The following is a 21,104-nucleotide window of genomic DNA, read 5'->3' on the forward strand; positions in this document are numbered from 1 at the left end:
GCTGACAGTAGAGGACCGAAACACAAAACCATTTAGACATCAAAATGGTTTTGACAGAGGTAATCTGGTATTCAAGCACAGAACTTGGAAGTTAACTTTGTAAACTAGAACCTTCACATAAAATAAATCTGGCATCTTTTAGTGAAGTTATTTGCATTTTTAGAAGAGTCTTCATTACCTGGTATGACACAACCTCAAAACTGTTCATTTCTAAATAAAGCAGCTGCATTTACCAGGCCAGATTGTAAGTGGTTGGGAGGTAGGAGTGCTCCACTGGGGGAACTGGAGGTCTCTGCCTTTAGACGTGTGGAGAATCTCACCTACACTCTCCACCTGCTCTTTCTGAAAGGAAAGGTGCAGGTAAATGTATGGATGCAATAAATAGAGGAGACTTTTACAGGAGGGCAAGAAACTATGAATCTTCAAATCCCAAAGACATAGTGAAAGGTAATACTGCTAGTATCTTAGCAACCAGAGAAACCCAAAGACAAGCTGTAAAGGGAAATCAGCTGTAGCCCATCTTTAAGAGCTCTCTCTGGTTTATATTTATTATGTGTTTCTGAAACTAGATTTTTAATCACAGTGTATAAGTACAAAATTTTTTTTACTTGAAAGGCTTCATCATTTTTGGAGGGGAGCTGCATTTGTGTATTTGGGTCAATAATCACTCATTTATTAGAGCAATTTCATTAGCACATCCTAGACTTGAAGGGCAGGTTGGAAGAGAGAAGAAATCTTCTCTGAAAGCAGGGGTGGGTGCTGTGCTGGAGTGAGCACCCTGACACCCTCTGGGGTCAATAGCAAAGCCTCTAGTGCAGTCAGTGGCACTGAGGCATGCCCTACACACATTAAGAAGCAGGAATGTCTTTGATATTTTCACTTTTACATTTTCTTTTGAGTAATTTGGCTTAGACTCATAGAATCATTTAGGTTGGAAAAGACCTTCAAGATCATTTACTCCAACCATCACTTTTACCAGAGTCTAGATTTTCTGCATTTATCTACCTGGGAGTCAACTGAACTGGGAAATCAGCTGAAACAGAAGCATGTATTTCATGGCAGTCATGTGGCTGATGACATTTTATCATGATGCAGTCCATTTTCAAGACATCAGCTTTCCAGGCAATGTTTTTGGAATACAAAATTCACAACTCTTAAAGCAAAATGGAACTTGCAGAGTTAGTGAAACACTAGGATAACAGATGCATATAAATGTCAGCACATAGAAGCTTCATGCTCACTTTGTTGCTCTTTGTAAGAGTTTCAGCAGCTATTGCTTGCTATTATTGCTATTATCATTAACCTTCATGCTAATGACCACAAACATCACAAGTCTGACATATATTTCATTGCAAGTACGTCCTTAGATATGCTCTGTTTGATAAATGTAATAATATTTTATTCTCTTACTGGAAAGTTGCAATCCCTTTTAAAAATAGGAAACATGTTAAAGTGCAAATGAATTGCATTTGCTAAAAAGCAGAGAGTGGTTTACAGGCAAAACTCCATTTTATAGTTTGTTCAGATATGGTGTTCAGTGATAAAGGGAAATTCTTTTAAAGATTGAAAAGGGATGGGAAATTGTTCAGAATCCCCTAAATGCTCACAATCCAGAAATATTCTGTCTATAACTATTTATCAAGCATTAATCAACTGTCTTTCAGCATGGAAAATATTGTGCTTCAGCTCACGGAAGTCAAAACAGGGAATTTATGGTCAAAATGATGTTAATAGCTTGTGCAGAGTTCTTTCTGTGTTCAGCCACTGACAGTTCAACTCTGCTAAGCAATCAGATCTTTGGGAAGAGGAAAGTGAATAATTCACCTGTATTTCTGAAAAAAAAAAAAAGCCACAACTGTACATAAGTGCTTTTAAACAGCTTTCAAGACCTAAGGTCTATGTGCTGAAACCATCTGCCTGTCACCAACAGCAAGGTCTTACAGGTCTTCTTATTTACTGAACACCTATCCCTCTCCAGGCCTTTTGGGGCATTCTGTTTTGTTACCTGACTTGGAGCTGACTCAAGGGCATTTTTTAATTAGCACCTCAAGGTTAAGAAGTCACTCACTGGCCACATGAGCTTTCCTCTCGGGATGCTCTTTCCCCAGTGCAGAGGTCCAGGGTCAAAAAGATGCAGGTGCCAATAGCAAAATGGATTCTGTGCTGCTAAAGCAGAAAGAAAACAGACTGCGGGCAGTGTGTGTTTTTCTAGACCTAACTGTGCAACAGATGGTTTAGCAGTCTCCCCCTCTGCAGTGGCACTCTTCAACCAAAACACAATGCATAAATACCCTACAATAAGGGAGGTAAGGCTGCCTTGCCAGCTGATGGGTCCCAGGGTGTTCTAGCCCTGGGCAGCTCTTGCCTAGGAAAGTAAACACGCTGCCTCAGGGCTCACCAGTTGCAGGTGCCACTCAGCAGTGCTGACAGAGCTCAATACCTCCCAGGAGCTGGAGAGCAGGCTCACTGCGGTTGCCCTCCGAGTCTGCAAGTGGAAATAATAATCCCTAGCACAAGTGATATAAGAATTTACTTTAACCCATTGGTGGCTGGCACGCTGGCAAAAGTGATGGAGTCAGAGGATGCCAGGAAATATTGGTGCCAAATACAGAGGGAATCCAGATCAGAGTGGTCAGGAGAAATCTTTGCTATTTTGTGACGGTTCAATAAGAACCAAAAGCAATTGTTTTAAGGGAAAGCTGAGCAGATTCAGGAAGTGTAATTTTTAAACATTCTTTATTTGAATACTTAACACCTTGGAAAATAAACTGAAATTAGCCTCTTGTGCAAGTAGAAATATTTATCATCACAGCTTCATGACCTGCCAGTCTAGCAGGTGACATCCATAGCATTCAAATTCCTTTAAGTCTTGCCAGTCAATACTAATGAGACACTAAATACCTGATTGCACCTGTCCATTAAGAGTAAATTGAGTAGTGTATTGTCTTCACAGTCTTTTGAAGAGTGATAAGCTTTGAAAAACTTCTTAGCAAGGATTTCTTGATTATACCTTTGAATTTGTTCTGGGAGGTGGCTGACAGCTGTCCTTTCTGGTTTGGAAACAATCCAATTATACTGACTGCTAACAAATGATGCTACTCAGAGAAAAAGCTTATGTGATGCAAGAGGAAATAGTGCCTCCATTCCTTTATTCACACCGTAAAGCAAAGATTGACAGGAGAAATTCGTAGCAGAGAGATGTGCTGTCTTAATACATGGAGATTTGGCAATATCAGAGAGTGAGCCACTCGGTGCTGCATGAGATGTTCTTAATATAGAATATACTCTCCTGAGTTTCCATTCAGGGCAATAGGTGAGTAAGCAGGGGTGCAATTCAAAGCAGCATGCTCAGCTGGCACTCCTGCAGGTGCTCCGGGTTCCAGGGAATCTGTGAAGAGGACTCTTGTCAGGTATCAAGTAGTGAACATTTGGGGTGAGAATCTCAGCCCTGTCATGCACCAAACTGAAGGTCTTTTTTCTTCTGGGATTGGCTATGACAGGAGGTGCTCATTAATTGAGGGTTTGAACTGTACAATAATGAGAAATCTCCCAGAAAGGCAATTCTCATCAGGCAGCAGCAGTGTTACAGAGGCTTGCATCTTGGCCAGAAGCTAAATGCTTTTCTTTAGATACACACACACGTTTATATTTATAGTTAATGAATAAACAGAAGAAAAGTGGCTGCACAAAGAGGATTTCTATCCCCAAACAAATGTGCTAGAAGCCACGCCAAACTCACAGAGCTGTTTCTCTGGACTCAGGTTCAACCCTGACCTTCTCTGTAAGCTCTAAAAGCTCTGCTGTCCCCCAAGGGAGGACCTCCACCAGGTAGAACCTTCAAAGATGAGTTCACAGTAGCCATAAACCAAGGGTTCTTGTTTGTGCATGTAGGTGCACCTCAGAGGGCTTCCCCAAGGCCACTGAGTTTTGCACCTTGCTCTAATTTTTCACAGACCTTTCTTTCTGGGTCGCTGTTCCTTGCACAGATACAGCCCTGCTTCATATAAGCCTTGTGAAATGAGGTCTCTCCTCATTAATTTTTCACTCGCAATCCCCATCCATTTCTTTTCCTTTGCCTTCTGATTCTTCTGCTTGGATGTTTTCCTTCTGCTTCTTATTTCTGAAGGAGGTATCTAGACATGAAAAGCAAGAACCAAACAGAGCTCAGCTAATTAGCAGCTGCTTTAAGCTATTGTTTACCCTGAAGAGGAACACATCTCAAATCAATGTCCATTTGGATCACAAAAATGTTGCTATAGAGAGCCAGGCCAAAGCCCTGGAAGTCCATTGACAACCCCTGTTCAAACTCACAATTCTGCTGCACATAAGCCCTACTGAGAGACATTTTCCAGCACCATAGGAGCCTTCCTGCAGGGAAATTTTGTTAAGACACATTTCTCACCAATTCCATGTAAGTGGAAACACCTCGTGAACGCCCTGAGCCAATGTAGCATCATTACTGTTTCAAAACAAGGGAGAAAGAAATCAGGAAATGTCTGGTTTAAGGGGGGGGAAAAAAAAGAAAGCAAGGAAATTATGTGAAAAAAATAAAAGGTGTTCTCTCTTTTCATCCTCTTCTCCCAGACAACTAGCAATAGAACAAGGGGACACAGTCTCAAGTTGTGTTGGGGGAAGTATAGGCTGGATGTTAGGAGAAAGTTCTTCACAGAGAGAGTGATTGGCATTGGAATGGGCTGCCCAGGGAGGTGGTGGAGTCACTGTCCCTGGAGGTGCTCAAGAAAAGCCTGGATGAGGCACTCAGTGCCATGGTCTGGTTGACTGGCTAGGGCGAGGTGCTAGGTTGGACTGGATGATCTTGGAGGTCTCTTCCAACCTGGTTGATTCTATGATTCTCTGCCATAAAGCTCTAATATTAGCGATTATGGTTCCAGCTCCTTCTCTCTGCTGGGTTCACAAGCAGGCACATGCACTCCTATGGTTGTGGATTCTACAGAGGACCTTAGCTCCACAGTGTTTGGGGGTGGGTTTAACCCACCTTCCTGAATGTGAAGGAGTGCTACAAAAGTGGTGTACCCTTCAGATCAGCTCTTCTCCGATTAGTTCAGGCAGGAAGAGAAGGAATTGGCTATTCAATAAATGCAATTCAGGTCAGAAGCTGTGAAAATGTTTGGGTTTGTTGGTTTTGTTTGGGGGGGGGGGGTGTTTCAGAACCAGTCTACCAATAGTGTTGCTCATGCAAATAGATGAACTGCCTCTGATTGCCACAAAAAATAAAGATTTGCATTGACTTTATGAACCAGTTTAGTTCTGAACAAAATCGTAACTGCTGAAAAGTATCATTTGAGCTTGCTTGCAGCTCCTAACAAACCTACAGCGATTTGCAATTGGGAGGAGGAAAAGAGCCTCTGAAGCAAGGAAAGCAGGATGTTTGGTGGAAGTCACTGCATCAACATTGCCAGCTCTCATTTGTTCTTTAGACTGAGGTATGACAGTGTCACCTAGCAACTTCCAAAGGGCATTCAGACTTGCTGGTACTGAGTGCATATAGAAAAGCCTATAAATAAATTAATTTACAAATTAATACTTATTATGAGTGTCAAAAGCATCACACTTGACATTAAAAACTTAACACTGTACAGGAGGAAAAGAAATGAAAATTAAATTTCGCCCTGGCAGTTCTGCAGTGGGAGGATTTAAAAGGAGTAGTCATGAAGTGCTGTAGCCCTGGGAAGCAAAGGTTTGCATTTGCAGTATGTGCAAGGCCATCAGACTTATACACACCTATGTACACATGCATCTATGGATGGTGGTTTAGATAACTTCAATGTTTTTCCAGGTACTTATGAGAACAAAGGGAAAAGATTCACCACTTATGTTCTGTCCACATTATTTAGTACCTCTCAGTAGGTACTACTCCTTATTTTCAGTAAGTTCACGGCTGCCCCTGCTCTGCCAGCTCACCTGAAGATTGAGGCAGAGAGCACCACAGTGGTCTGTAATGTCGAAATCCAGTCCATTTCAGTAGAATTACTGCTGCCAGAGCTGCCTGGATGGAGCAGGTTATTCTCTGTGTCTGGAAGAGCTTAGCCAAAACTAACTGGCACAACGGGCAGCAAAGCTTAGGCTGGTTTTGACTGATGTATTTGCTGTGGTGAGGATCATGTCAAGCAGCCAATCCTATTGGGCTATGGAACAAAATCAGGAAAAGGCAGAATTAACAAGAGCTAAATTAGCCCTAATCATTTGTAAGGAGGAGCCTTGAGTACTCCGGCATCAGAGAGGGAGGGTCTAGGTCCTCCTCTGTACAGCTGAGAAGATGAAGTGTCCCTTGCAGTAATATTCTACATTGTATTTGGATTATTACAAACTTCCACAGAAGAAAAAACGTTAGACAAGGACCTTTCCTAATAATTATCAGCCATGCAACGCATCAGGGCATTTGCTAAAAGCAAGAGAAATAGAAATTGCAACCATTCCAGAAAGGGGGAGGAGAGGGTGCATGCTGTAGTGCCTTCTCTGGCTATCTGTGACATGTTATCCTTGCCCACGCGTTTACGGGGGGTGAATCGGTTGGTCCCTGCATGTGTGCTCATGGCTACCGCAGTTGCTGATTGTCTCTGAGTTTGCACCTCCAGCTGTTCACCACCCTCCAGGTCATGCCAAGGGACTTCACCCAAGTGAGGAAAAGAGTAGGTGCTAATGGGATCTGCCTGCAGGCTTGTCTGAGCAGGGTAATCCAAAATAGATACAAGGAGCCTAACAGCGCTTTAAATCAAACCTGAGCCTGGAGAAGAGGAATCAGTTCGAGCAGTGAAAAAACCAACAACAACAAAAACCCAAACCTTTAATAGCAGTTACAGTGGAAAAAGCACTTTACAGGGATTCACTGATGGCTTTACCCCAAAGCCTTGCTTTCCTGCTTTCCTCTACCCCAAAAGCTTTCCTTTTTGCTTTCCTCCTGTGACCCTGGGGCTTAACCTATGTTAAAACAGAGGTTTAACAGGGTGGGTATCTGGCTGCGTGAAAGGAGTACATCTCCTTTGGGCTCAGCGTGACCTCTCATTTCTACCCTGGGTGGGCACAAGCAATACCTTTGCTGCATTCTTTTCCTTTCTTCTTCTCTTCTTCTCTTTCTTTTTCCTTTTTCCTTTTCCTTTTTTTTTCCCCCACAACCATGTCAAGGTTTGACAGGAGAGCAAACAACTGCCACATGCTCCCTTCCCAGCCATAGTGCTGGTTTCTCAGTAGACAGAGGGGATGTTAACTGGGCAGGGCAGCTCACTGCCTATCCACTCATCAAAAGGCAGACCAGCGTCAGAGCTTTATTACTGTTAAAGTCTTGCTACTTGTGGCTATCTTATTCACACACCTAAGAGGCAGGGCAGGTTTCTTTGCCTGTTTTGGCACCAAACCCTATTTTCTGTAAATTGATAAATACGGGTCTCAGTCACACACAATCTTCCCCTCCCATCTGAGCAGAAGAGGAAGAGGCTCCAAATTTCCCATGCAAAGAAAGTTGCCAGTGGTGGCAGCCAGAAAGTCTGGTTTGCCCTGGCACAGGATAAGCCAGAGAAAAATAAAGCACTGAAGCTTGCTTCTGCTTCTGAGAGAACTCTGGGTTCTTCACCCTCCAAAAAAGCTGGTAGCAGCTGTATGACCTAAAAGCCCATTTGCAGTCAGCTCCAGGCTGCTCAGCCAGGGAGTGGATGGGTGGGAACGAATGGTTGCATTTTGTGCCCACTGATCCAGGACAAACAGACCTTTTTTTAAACATCATTGACACAGCTAGTCCTCTTTCAGCAGCCTGAAATAAATCTCTCATTTCATGAGGTCTTCTCCAGCATTCAAATGCTCATGGTGCTGGACTCATCCTGCTCATGGAGGCACAAGGGCATCTCACCCATGCCCTGCTCTGCATGGTCCCAGGAAGCCTCAGGACCAGAAGGAAAAGGAGCAAGAAAAACAAGGAGAGACTGAGGCAGTTCTCAGCAGGGGAACACCGTGCTGGTTTGCAGTGTAGTCAGTGGGATGTGGTACTCTGATGCACCCCAGCAGGTAAGTGTGGGCTGTGTTAAACACAGCTGGGAGAGCGAGCCCAAGCCTGTGGCAGGAATTTTCAGAGCAAGCTGCCTCCAGCAGCAGCTTGAGGAATCACAGAAAAGCCACTGGCTCCTCATGCCCATGCTCACTGCATGGGGACAGCATGGCTTTGTGCACCTGTGTAAACCCACCATGCCTCCCCACGGCTCCTCCCCACTGCAGCAGGATCACAGGTGTGAAGCAGCAGATTTTACTCCCAAATTTGCTCAACAAACATAATCAAGTGTTAGAATATTTTCAGTTGTGTCTTGGTCAACCTTTCTTACTGCGGCTGGGAAATGGGCAGAGATGTGACACCACATTCAGCAGAGCTGCAGCTTTGCAGGCACCCCAGGGTGCAGACACTGCTGCACAACAGCCTGCGAGGGGAGGTAAGGCTGGCAGGGTCTAGGCAGGGCCTAACACAACATAAAAACACTATTTCTACCACAATGGTTAAAAATGGGGTTTTTTTCCCCTTATGAACATGTACTTTGTGTCACAAGGTCTGACACCAACGTGTACACACCTACTTGTGCTGCAAAGTTCCTGCAGCTTCAAAACCCTGACATTTTACTGAGCACTTTTTCACTTAGGCTGGCTACAGAACTCACCTGATAGTAATTAAAAACTATCTCCTTCTGGCAGTGCTGCTGCCAGTCAGAACCTTCCTGCACCACAGGTTAGGATGAAACCAGAGCAGATCAGAGAGGCAGTTCATGCTCATGATCACACCTTCTCTCTCTGTGTTCTGTCCTCAGCTCCCTCCCAAACTGGGGATATTTATCATGAGAGGGAATAAACCACTCCTTTGTTCCCAAAGCCACTGAGCAGTGCAGATTGCTCTGTGAAGAGCTGAACAGCAAAAGCCTTGCTGCCTCAAAACAGAGTGCAATAAAGGTAAGGTGATAATCGCCCCCCAACATTAACTGCTCCCCAAAGGCATCAAGGCTGTGCTGTTATCTTCTCCTGCTCTCTGTAGGCAGGAGCAGCCTGGGACCGAGCAGAGGCCACCAGAACAAAGAGGTTTGCAACATTCCGAGGTAGAGGGATCCCCTTGGGACTGCCAAGAGCAAAACATGGGATCCGGCTAAAGAAACAGTGAAAAACAAAGCTTATGTGATTTTATTTCCCCCTGACAAACTAATTAATCACTGAGGGAGCCTATCTGGGTGGTATTTGATCTGTCTTTCCAGAGTTTTAAGTCCCACCTTCCATCTGTAACAGAAACTGCCTCTGCCCGCCCCCCTATCCCCCTCCTCTTTCTGGTTTTTCAAACACTGCATTTCTGCATAGCTACTGGGGAAAACGAAATCTGGATTTCTTCATCAAAAGGAGGTTCCCATTTAGGAAACAAGTGTTTTCATTTCAGAGGAAAGGGTTTGAACTGTTGCACAAAAACACTTTGCAGCCCATAGGCTGATGAGGTGATGAGTTTCAGTATTAAACTTTTCTCCCTGTGGTTCTGCCATAGCATCAGGTACCTGTATTTCATCTCGCTGATAAAGTGATTGCTGGTGGGTGGCAAACAAGGTGGAACACCCTGAAATTTGCCCAGCTAACCACACAGTGAGGGAGCTGTGGGAGCTGATGTGTACCAGCTGCACAGTTGGGACAGAGATGTATGGAGGACAAAGAAAGCCCTACATACCTTCATCTCCAGGTGTTGTGTGCATGACAGCAAAGGGAAACCAACTGCTGTTCTAAACGGCTAAAAACTCTTTGTATTAATCAAATCAATGCAAATTATGTAATTTAGATGACTGACAGCTGTAATGGGCTGTACAAAGATACTCTACCAGCTTAAGAAGAATCAGGAATCAATCAGCTCTGAGTTGAAGAAACAGCTCACAGCAGAGGTTAAGAGTACAGAGACAAGACAACCCCCTGCTGATCATCTCTGGACTAAGAGTAGTGGGGGGGGGGGGGGGGGGTTAATGGGTCTTTCTAAGAGACCTGCTATCGATGTATTCCTGTCTCTGCTCGTTAAAAGCAGGGCTGTACCTGTAGGCATCCAGTGGCTCAGATCAATCCACAGTCCCTGATAAATTTGGCTGCAGGAGTGGCAAAGTCTGCTGCCTTGCACCTCAGCTACATCCTTCACCTGAGAGGAAGCATGCCTGGTCTGATTCTTACCAGCCCACACTTAGAGCAGGGCTGCTAACACACTGACACTGCGCTCCCATCCCGAGTCACTATCAGGATGGAAGTAACACAGTGGCAGAGGAGAGTCACCAGTGAAACTCTCCGGGGAAAGAGTTTCTCCTCAAGGCTATTCCTGCTCTTACACGTGCTTCTGTTTGATCCAGCTCTGGGCAAAGGCACACAGGCTGATTTAAGCTGCCAATGACAGCAACCAAGGTCATCCTTTGACTTTGACTTAAAATGGGCTATGTACTCCTTAGGCTATTTATAATCCACACAAAGGTATTCCTCTGCTTAATCAGTCTCCTGAGGGTGTAAGTCACATCATGGATGTGTCAAACTCCTACCAGACACCAGAGGATGAGCAGCTACTCTATCTCTCCACCTTCCTACCATGCACCTTGCAGCACCCGGACTGAAGGTCTTGCAGAAGTACCACACCTTCCAGAAGGGTGCAACCAGGGTTTAACACCGGGACACAAGGAAGTGCAGGGGACGGTTTGAGGCATTGACTGAGGTGGGAGAGGGAGATAGGATGCAATACCAGCCTAAAAGAAAGATGAATGCAGATGTATGCTGTGAGCAATCAGTTTTGTCCTTGAAGAGAGGACTCCCACTGTGTTCTGTGTTAGGTAACTTCTGGGGATGAAAAGCTATGACAAAGTAGTATTTTATGCCAGAGAGGAGCTGCTTCTTTAGCCGCTGTCCTCACCATGCACCATAAGGTGCAAGGATGTAATATGTCCTTGTGTCACTCGGGGCAATGACTGTGATTGCCTGAAGTCTTGTTTCACTCAAATCTTGTTGATTCAAGGACCATCCACATGATGCTTTCCCAAATCTAACATCTCAACTGAAGTGTCAGCCTGCATTTTACAGACTTCATATATGGTGAAAGGATGCTCTCTCCAAGCTCAACCCACACCACAGTTTCCCTGGGGTTCTGTAATGGAATAAGAAAAACACTTTAAAGAGAAGAAATTATATTGAGTTCTCATACTCCAAATTAGATTAGCATTTTAATGTCATTTAATTACTCAGTTGCAGGGGGTTTGTGCACCAGTTTATAATGTTGGGAAAGTGTTATTTTACAACAGTGCACAGACAAATAATAAATTGTGCAACACAGATGTTGCCACTAATTGTAATATTTTAAGTGGTGAGGAAAACCCTCTGCTTAGCCTTTAATTAGGTTTAGTCCAAGCAGGCACAAATAAAAATGTACTTGTCTTTTAAGTAAATACCATCTGCAATATATTTCTACACCATGACCTAGAGCAAAGCATGTCTGCAGCAGCCTGCCATGCTCCTGCACCATCTCTTCTGGTGGGAAAGCCTGTTGGCACTGGGAAGGTAAATTTGTAGCTGTGGCTGTATTGCATGACCCTGACATGAAGTGTGTCCCCACACAAACCCTATGAGGAGAGGCTGAGGGAGCTGGGGGTGTTTACCCTAGAGAATAGAAGGCTGAGGGGTGACCTCATTGCTGTCTACAACTACCTGAAGGGACATTGTAGCCAGGTGGGGGTTGGTCTCTTCTGCCAGGCAACCAGCAATAGAACAAGGGGACACAGTCTCCAGTTGTGCCGGAGGAAGTATAGGTTAGATGTTAGGAGAAAGTTCTTCACAGAGAGAGTGATTGGCATTGGAATGGGCTGCCCAGGGAGGTGGTGGAGTCACTGTCCCTGGAGGTGCTCAAGAAAAGCCTGGATGAGGCACTTAGTGCCATGGTCTGGTTGACTGGCTAGGGCGAGGTGCTAGGTTGGACTGGATGATCTTGGAGGTCTCTTCCAACCTGGTTGATTCTATGATTCTGTGATCTGACCTCCCAGAGGTGAGGCTAGAGGTGCCTTTGGCAGAATATCAGGAGCACACAGGAGCACTGTAACCTGTCTGTAAGTCACTGTGGGACAAGCAGCGAGTGGCACACTGCAGACCAGAAGGAGAACTCTGTAATGCCTTGCTGAACCATGCACAGACAGGTCTTATTACTTAAGTGGTATGAAAGCACTCCACTTCTTGTGGGAAGAAGCCAAAATGCCTCCCATTGCCCCTTTATTGCTAGTGTCTCAGCACGCTGCACAACCAGGGAGTTTCCTCCTTTTGTAAGAAAAGGTAAGGCCAGGTGAAATAACCCCTAATAAGTGGACAATTTATTTTTCCATTCACATTTTGCACTTCCAAAGTACAAAAGACATCAGTGTAAATCCCTAATGCCCCAGGAATCAGGCCACATTTGTCATTGTTTACTGATGTCCAATTTGCATATACAAGTTTACTTCCAGCAGCAGGGTTACAACACATTTAAAGTAAGAGACTTAGTTCCATGTCAGGCTATTGCAAGAATTATTTATGCCCCAGGACCAGCGGCTGACAGACAATGTGTGGAGGAAAGTAAGCCAGCTCCTAGGAACTCCTGGCATCAAGTCTTCTCATTACCAGAAGCCTTTAAGCTCAGCCCAAGGGTAGAGAAGCAGAACAGGTTGTGCATGTGGCAGCTGAACAGACCCTCAGTCATAAAAGAGTGGGACCTTTGCCCTCTTGCTGTGGCAGTTTAAGCCTCTCAGAAACATCTAGTCCAAAAGACGTTGCTGTAGTACAGCTCCAGGCAGCTCTGCAGGCTGTTTCTGCAGTCCTGCAATTCCCCTTCAATCCTCACCAGCAAGTCAGACAGGTACTGACACTCTCCTCTTTGGATTGATGTATATTGTGCTTACGAAAAGTAAAACTGCTTCAAAGAAGTATCTTCAACTCCCTCCTCTTTTGCAAAGCAAGAGGACACAAACAAAGAACAAAATCATGGGGCAAACTTCTTTACTTCGAGGGTGACAAAGCACTGGAACAGGCTGCCCAGAGAGGCTGTGGAGCTTCCTCTGGAGACTTCCAAAACCTACCTGGATGTGTTCCTTTGCAACATGATCAAGGTGACCCTGCATTAGCAGGGAGTTTGGACTAGATGACCCCCAGAGGTCCCTTCCAATCCCTACCATTCAGTCATTCTGTGACTTTTATATCTAAACCCTTGTATCCACTATTCCTTCTAATCATTTTCTAAAATATACAAAGCCAAAAAGGCTAAAGCCATGCCTGAGGCTGTCTTCAACTGCTGGCAGACTGATGTTCTTGCATGTGAATGCAGAGGGAATCATGACTGTCATCATCTCCCCTCGGTGCAGTTGTGGTACTGGTTCATCTTTAAACCAAGCAGAACCAAAATATGGAAAAATAGATAATAACTTGTTTGTTTCATGTTTTGCCTGCTTTGCTTATTTGTTGTGGGGAACATGGGGGTGAGAATGGGACAAAAGTATTAACTTAAGGGCTAAAGGGCTAGCAGAGTGAATAATTTTGGTCTGTTTTAATCAGCTGCCTCTGAAATCCAGGGGGCAGTTGCAGAGCTTGGGACTCAGAGCTTCTGCACTCAAAGCAGCTGAGGCACACATGGACACCTCTCTCCTGGTCCCCCACTCACCTCCAAGATGCAGGCAGCAACATGTCAAGCACAAGCATCCAAAGCAGCCCCAGCACTGTTGTGAGGTCCTCTGTGTGCAGCCACTTGCTCCCAGCAAACTCCAGCCTGGGGACCTGGAAATGCAGCCTTCAGTGCCACTCACCGAGCACAAGTGTCTTCCAGAGGTCAGCCCTCCTGAATTGCCACACAGTGACCTGCACACAAAATAATTACCTTACAGACACTTCCTTTTCCTCGTTAAGAAATCCTGCACTATTCCAGGCAGCCCTACTTTTCTTGGCTTATTAATTTTGCTCGGGTTAAGTGAAAGCTGATAAAATAGAAAGTGCTGTGAGACCCAGGGAAAATTAGGTTATGTAACCTCATTTTTTATTTATTTAGCACGATATCAAAGTTGTTTCTTATCATTCTTCAGGTACATTGTGCTCAGGAATAAATTAAACTGTCTATTCAACAAAGAAGACCTGCTTTTTCTACCGCTAATTTTCTCTCTCTTTCTCAATTCTCACTCTATTATTAGTGGGGGGAAAAAATAACAAGCTTAGCCAAAGCCAGAGGAGCCCTTCCAGCTCTGCACATCCACACCGGGCGACTACCTCGCGTAATCCAAGTGGTCCATCTATCGGTCTCCGGCCGACACGACACGCACCAAAGTCAAAAGTACAATGGTGTTTTTCTTTACATAATGACTTGCTGATGTTGACAAATGGAGTGACAGCTGTGCCCTTTTTAGGGCGAGATTTGTGCAGCAATCAAAGTCACGTAACTAATTTCCCTGGGTGTTTTTCCCCTCTCCTGCTCCTGCTCTCGCCCACAGTCCCGCCGGGTGCCGAGCTCCGGGAGCAGCCGCACTGCCTGGAGACGCAGATGGGTCCCGCTCCCCCGGGTGCCAAATCCAGCTTCCGACGGCCTCTGCCGTGTCCTGAGCTGCTTCCACTGCAAACTGGATTTGGGGTTTTTTTAATACATTGTGATGGGAAGACCCAACAGAGATCTTAACAACCCCGAAACTGAGAGAGAGCAAGGAAGCAGGCGAGGGCGGAGGGCAGCTGGGGACGGAGCTACATGCTGGGCATTCCAGCAGGGCCACGGAGCTCGGTGAGTTACAGCCCCTTCCAGAGCTAACCTCTGGAGAGCAACCCCACACACCTCCGGCTGTCATTTGCAGACAAAACTCAGCGCTCCCGTGGGGCTGGGGCTCTGATTGGAGCATCAGCAAGGTGAAGCAGGTATTGGCAGGGAATGGGGTTCAGAGTACAGCAGAGAGTCACCCCACTGCTCTTCCCCGCACCTGCAGGCTGAGCAATCTGCTCTCCCTGCCCAGCTGCACCCTGGAGACAGTGGTGAGTGCTGCACCAAAATGCTCTTTGTCCCCACTACACATGAAAAGCACAAAAGTAAAAAAAGAAAACCCTAAGAAAATCCACCCCTGCTCCTTAAGGAGTTCACAGTACCAGGGCAGAGCTTCCAGAAATCACATTGTGTTTCTGGGGTGGTAGAGGCATGGGTGAAGCTGCCTTGCTCAAGGTCACCACCCCAGCAGTTCCTGGGGGCTGCATCCACTGCACATTTAATGCAATGTCTGCCTCTTCTGGAGTCGTTTTATGGCTCCATTTTAGACAGAAGCCATCAAGGAGAGCAGTAACTCGAGTCATCCAGGCAGGCACAAGCCAAAGCCAGGGGCTTTGTAGGGGCAGGTTGCTGGGCCACACTGATTTCTGACCACAGGACATGTGATGCCCACAGTTTTGGATAAACCCAAAGAGTATGGCAAAGGATGTAGAATCATAGAATCAACCAGGTTGGAAGAGACCTCCAAGATCATCCAGTCCAACCTATCCCCCAGCCCTATCCAGTCAACTAGACCATGTACATCAGAGTGGGAAGGGATGGCAGGGTCTATGTGCACGTATGCATGTGCATATGTGGGGCGTGGGTGGGGGAGTTCTTTGTGCACACTGTGAAGGGCAGGATGACATGAGTAGGTCTATCCCAAACCACTGCAAATATATAACTGTTAAAATAACTAATCAGAACCTGACCCAGCAAACAGATGAGCAACTCTTGAAAGGCATCAAGGGTCAGTTCCTGTGCTAATACTTTAACTGTCTATGTTAATCTCAATTAGGCAGAAAAGTCTACACTTATTAAAATTGCCAGCTTTCTATTTTATGTGTATAAGGGCAAGAAAGAAGCTAAGTAAATGTGTGGGCGACACTGTTGAGTGTGAAAGCACAAAGTACACAGGGACAAAAGCCTTCCTGTCTCTCTTCTTCTTCAAAAAAATACACCAGTATAATATCAGGGCTTCTGAGTATGACAAGAACCTGCTCCACCACTGCATGCCATGGTACTGTTCCAGAAGCACCAGAGACAGAAGGTGGTGTCATAAGGGTCTCACCAGCCTGCCACCTCCAAGGTATCATTCCAGCATTAAGCTGGAGGAGAGATGATGGCTAACAGTGAGAAGAGGGGAAAGAAGGAAAACTGAGAGGGTGGAGGAAGGACTGGGGAGTTTTACCCAGCAATGAAATATTACAGGACATACATTTTCTGTGTGTATCTGTGAGTGGTTATGCATGCTTTGGTGAACCAGTGCAGCTAGAAACGACACTACCAAGCAGTGATATTTTTCATCTTATTTTCAGTAAGACTTTCTTGTGTTCTGCTTTTTCTGCTCCACACCTGCTGACCTGAAAATGGCAGTTCACCAGTTCAGATTTCACCATCAGCTTTGGTAGTTATCACCTTCGTGCTTACATAAAGGCTATGAAAAATTTCAGTTCTTCTGCTTAAATGAAAAATAAAATCAATCCTGTATTTTCTTTTCTGTGTTTTTTTCTTTCTGGGGGGATTGGGGGATGGTTGGTTGTCTTGTTTACAAATGGCTACGAAACTGTGAACATAGGTAGAAAAATAACTGATGCATTCTAAGAAGCTGTCAGGCACAGAAAATGTTGAAGGCTCAACAACCCTATTAATGCTATGAGAAGGTGTTAGACATCAGATTTATGTAGCAGCATCAACACAGCATAAGAGCTATATGACAGAAAACAACAGCATTCTCTGCATCTAGCCTATTTTTTTTCCTAGAAACAATGCTGCAGCAGATGATCTGAAACCCAGCAGCAGACAGGGGAGTATGGGGCAGGTCCACCTAGACAGAGACAGCCCCCTCCGTAGCAGGTACCCCCTGCACATTCTCCCCTGGGTTTCCATGAGCATAGCTGAAGGTGGGAACGAAAGGGTAGAGCTCTCTTTCCTCCATGTTTTTGGTAGCAGTTCATTTGCCAAGGAAGTAGATAAGATACAGGCTGAAACTGTTTCCCCACTTCAGGGGCTTCTTCTCTCCTGCCTCAGGCACTCTGTCCTGCCCAGAAGCTAGTGCAGGTGTCACACACCAAAGGGACACTTGATTTCCTTCTTCCCTGTTACCAGCCATGCATATGTTTGGCCTGGTCCAAGTCCTCCCTTTGCAGCATCCCAAAGTGGGTCCCTGCAGCCATACTACTTTGTGAATAGCCCTGAGAAGCTTTAGTCCTATTCACTCTCCAGTGTTTCTAAGCAGGCTTAAAGAACTGAGGGCTGTCTATGCTGACTCTGGTGCCCTCAGGGAAGCCAGGTTCAGTGATTACCCTTTTCTTCTTTCCACCCTTCAACACTATCCTTTACCTCAGCCTGCATGGTATCCTGCCCTGGCCAAGTTCATCCAGCTGGAGATAAGGCCACTGAAAAGTATCTGCTGTGTTTGTCTATAGATAAAGCACCACGACAGAAACATAAATTTTAACAGCCTGGGGTTTTCTTCTTTTAAACAAAACCAAACCCAAAGGCCTGAAACACATCCATTTCCCATTAGAACTGGAAATGTTCTGGCATCCTACGGTACTGCCTTTGCATTTCACTGTTCTGCTGCCATTTCAGAAGTTTAAAATGAAGAATTAGCTTTCAGAAAGTCAGATTTTCTTCATTGGAAGAACTTGTTGAAATTGCAATGGAATGATCAGAACAACTTCATTAGTCTTCATTAACTAAAATAAATGTTATTTCTATTCCCTTCACATACAAGCATATATTGCAACTATTAATATTGCAGAGATGTTTCTTTTGTCTCTGCACTTAATGTATAAAGCTGCAAACCTCCTTGCATGAAAAACAACTTAAGATCACAGGAATGATGTGCAGTTCATCTTTTTTATGTTCATTAATTTTCTGTAAATAGAGCACAGTCGCTTTGCATTGTTTGCACTAATGGAGAGCTCAGAGCAGTTTACCCTGTTACTACTTATCATTTATTTGGGTGATAATTTTAAAAAGCTTTTAAATTAAAATGATAAAGATGGTTAGGGGGGAAAGATACAGCCTGCCAGAATGTTTCAAGTATGATAGATTATCCCAGCAAAACAAGATGGTTCTCATTTAAGAGACATGCCAGGGCTGGCTGCACATCTCGAGCAATTTTTCAAGCCCCCCACTTCGTTTTAGGCATCCTGCCCAAAGCCATTCTGGAGCATAATCACATCAGCCTCCTGCTTGTCCTCCCTGTTGAGGGCTCAGCCTCATCCAGCTGGTCCCTAGAGCACCTGCCAATACACAGGAGTGATTTTACCTGGGTGCCTGGACTGTGACAAATGGCCCACCACTGCTCTGCTCAGCTCTGTGGCTTGGGGTGTCAGGCAGCTACCACCAGGTTGGTAACACCTCTGGTTGAACTCATCATAGCATTGGCCTCATTAAGTCCTCTGCCATGGCTCAGAGCAGAAGTTAGGGCAGTAGAAGTTGGTACCAGGCACAGCTCCTGGAATACTTGGTCCAATATTTGCATCTTCTAACACCAATGAAAGCACCTGTGCCCCTTCCCCTTGACACTCACCCTTTAGATATTGATCCAGTCAGTAGCATGTCCCCTTGTCATCTCTAGATGTTGAGAGATGAGACAGGCTCACCCTAATTTGAAACAACTAACACCAAGCACCAGGCAGTCAGCCAAGGAAAGTCCTTTATACTTAGATTAGCATCCAAAATCATGAGCCATCCCAGCATCTGGATGCTGAGAATGCTTCCATGCATTATGTAACCAGTGAGGCACTGCTATAAACTACAAACCTAATGTAAATTTAATACACAGACTTTATACAAGACAGTACTCTGAGAGTGGAGCAGAGATAGACAACACTAAAACTTCCCTCAGATTAAGAGTTCAGTGTCCAACATTTCTAAATCCAAGCCCTCTCACTCTTCATTTCAGCAACACCCACAGAAAAAGAGGCAGAAGATACTTCCTAGCAGTGAGAAAGAATTGACTATTTCTTGCTATTAGCTGCAAACTGAGTTCACCACAGCACTGAGGAGCAGGTTTTGCTGGCACTATTAGGTTTGGGGAATGGCATATGGCGTATCGAGTGATTAAGGCTCTAAACTGTACATTTAAGGCCTGCTCATAATGAAGTTCCAGAGATTTTTTCACTCAAAGGGAGAATTGGGCCTTTCAAAATCTACTGAAATAGAATATACCATGCATCGTGAGCAGCTCCACTGCAAACAAGCAGCCCAGGTATTTGTGCCCCCTTGGAGCCCAGAAGCCCTCTGGACCATGATGGGTCCAGCAGGCTGTGCCAGGGGACAATGTGGCACAGGCTGCACAGATGGCCACACACTCTGAGTTAAGCAGTGTGATCTCCCCAGTGCCCCCCTCCTGCAGCCTGACAGCCACACAGCATGGCTGCCTGCTTTAGACAAGGAGCATTTCTCATTCTCATTTTGAGTGCTTTGCAAAACCTTGTGGAAACGACTCCATCCCAGGAGCCTCGCTCTCGCTCCAGAGCGTCCTGCTCGCCTGCTTTGCATGGGCAACTTATACATTCCTGAAAACAAGGAATGTTAATGGGAGTGCTGATTCAGCCTGAACTGTGCTGTACCAGCACAGAGTGTATTGAAAGGATAAAATAAAAGGACTTTACAAACTCCAGCTCTACGTGCCTGATCATTTTCTCCAGGGAACAACCTGGCAAGAAATCTGACAACACCCATCCAGAGAAGCTTTCGCTTTGCCTGTGTGCAGCGCATGCCAATGAGGTCTGGAATAAACAATCCATGCAGCAAAGTGGTGTATTATTTATGCATTGTCACATCCATCTATATAGAAAATTGGCCCTAAATTAAAAAAGCAGGTATCAATACTGCCTACGTGCTGACTCCTGGGGAAAAACGTGAGGGAGGAAGGCAAAATTTCAGTAATAAGGGCTCTTTTCCTCCTATTGATGTAAACAGCCTGTGCCACTGGAGCAATGTTTATGCTAGCAAATACCCTGAGGTGCTTCACAGAAATCAATCTGCAGAGAGAAATAGCCTAAGAAAATAAAAATTCAGCAGCTTCCCAACTCAAGCCCAGGCCTTGCTGCATGTTTGGGGCTGGGGGTGAAGGGTGAAAAGAGCCACGTGTCAACTGCTCATTTTTCCAGTGCACAGCTGATGAAATGACATCCTCTGAGCCCTGAATACCAGCTACAGCTTGGTTCGATCAAACTCAAGGACAGAAGAAATTGCGGGAGGGAAGGGAAGTGGAATTGTCAGCAAGCTGCAGGAATACGTGTTCAGAGAAAACTTCTGCAGTGGAATGAACTGGGAGGGGACCACTCATACAGAAACCAAATGACTTGGCAGGTAGTTTTCCACCCTCCTCCTGTGGTTACTTATTCCTGTTGCAACACAGCCAGGCCAGAACACGGCAGCCTGGAAAAAACGTCATCCTCTACCCTGTCACCTCAAGGAACTTTGTGTCATGCAGTGACGGTGACACAGAGGACAGAATCATAGTTCCACTGTAGTATCAAGCAGAGTAAAACCTTGATTTGCTGTTAAAACGGGCAGTGGATGAAGCAAGGGGCAATGGTAATCTGTGTGGCTATTCTGCATCTTGGTCAGCAGGTCAGGTAAAAGCAAGCTAGTCAGACAGCCTTCATTTTAACATCAGAAAAATCCAGGCTTTGCTGCAATTTTCACCTAAAGCTCCTGGCATCCTCTTAGGCTGTCTGTTCCCTTGCCTTCCGAGCACAAAGGGCTGCAGGTAAGGTAGCCTCTGGACTATGGTATAGGTCCTGAATCACTCTATAGCTCAGTCAAATGCAAATCTCTGTATTTTCCTTCAGCTGCTCTTAAACTGTCCTCCCCGCCTCACAAATCACAGCTAAGTAAACCTTCCCTGTGCAGAAAGGTTAGGGAACTCATTCTGAATGACCCTGCAATTACACTGAGCTTGAGCTGCTACAGGGTGCTGATGCTTCATGGTGCTCACAGTGCCAAAAAGAAATCACACAAATCCTAAGAGTCCACTCCCCAAGTACAAACACCCTTGAAATTCCACGAATGCTTTTAAATACTGATCTTACCACTAGTGATGTCCATGAAACTTCTTGAGCAGGTGGTCTATTTATGGTGTAAAGCTCAG

At 45.2% G+C, this 21,104-nt stretch overlaps 1 long non-coding RNA gene across 5 annotated transcripts in view; it reads right to left on the bottom strand.

The window, feature by feature from the left end:
• Window positions 1-3,130: 3,130 nt before the first annotated feature.
• LOC135185213 (uncharacterized) overlaps window positions 3,131-21,104 on the bottom strand; it is a 39,642-nt gene continuing 21,668 nt past the window's right edge. For 4 of the 5 annotated variants that reach the window (XR_010306408.1, XR_010306405.1, XR_010306407.1 and 1 more), the window contains 2 exons: window positions 5,923-6,146; window positions 3,131-4,133 (listed from right to left, as the gene is read on the bottom strand). This is a non-coding gene — a long non-coding RNA (uncharacterized LOC135185213). The remainder of the gene's footprint in view (window positions 4,134-5,922; window positions 6,147-21,104) is intronic. The other variant, XR_010306406.1, reaches the window with a different exon arrangement.

Source organism: Pogoniulus pusillus, chromosome 22 (genome assembly GCF_015220805.1).
Source record: "Pogoniulus pusillus isolate bPogPus1 chromosome 22, bPogPus1.pri, whole genome shotgun sequence".
Lineage (NCBI taxonomy): Eukaryota > Metazoa > Chordata > Aves > Piciformes > Lybiidae > Pogoniulus > Pogoniulus pusillus.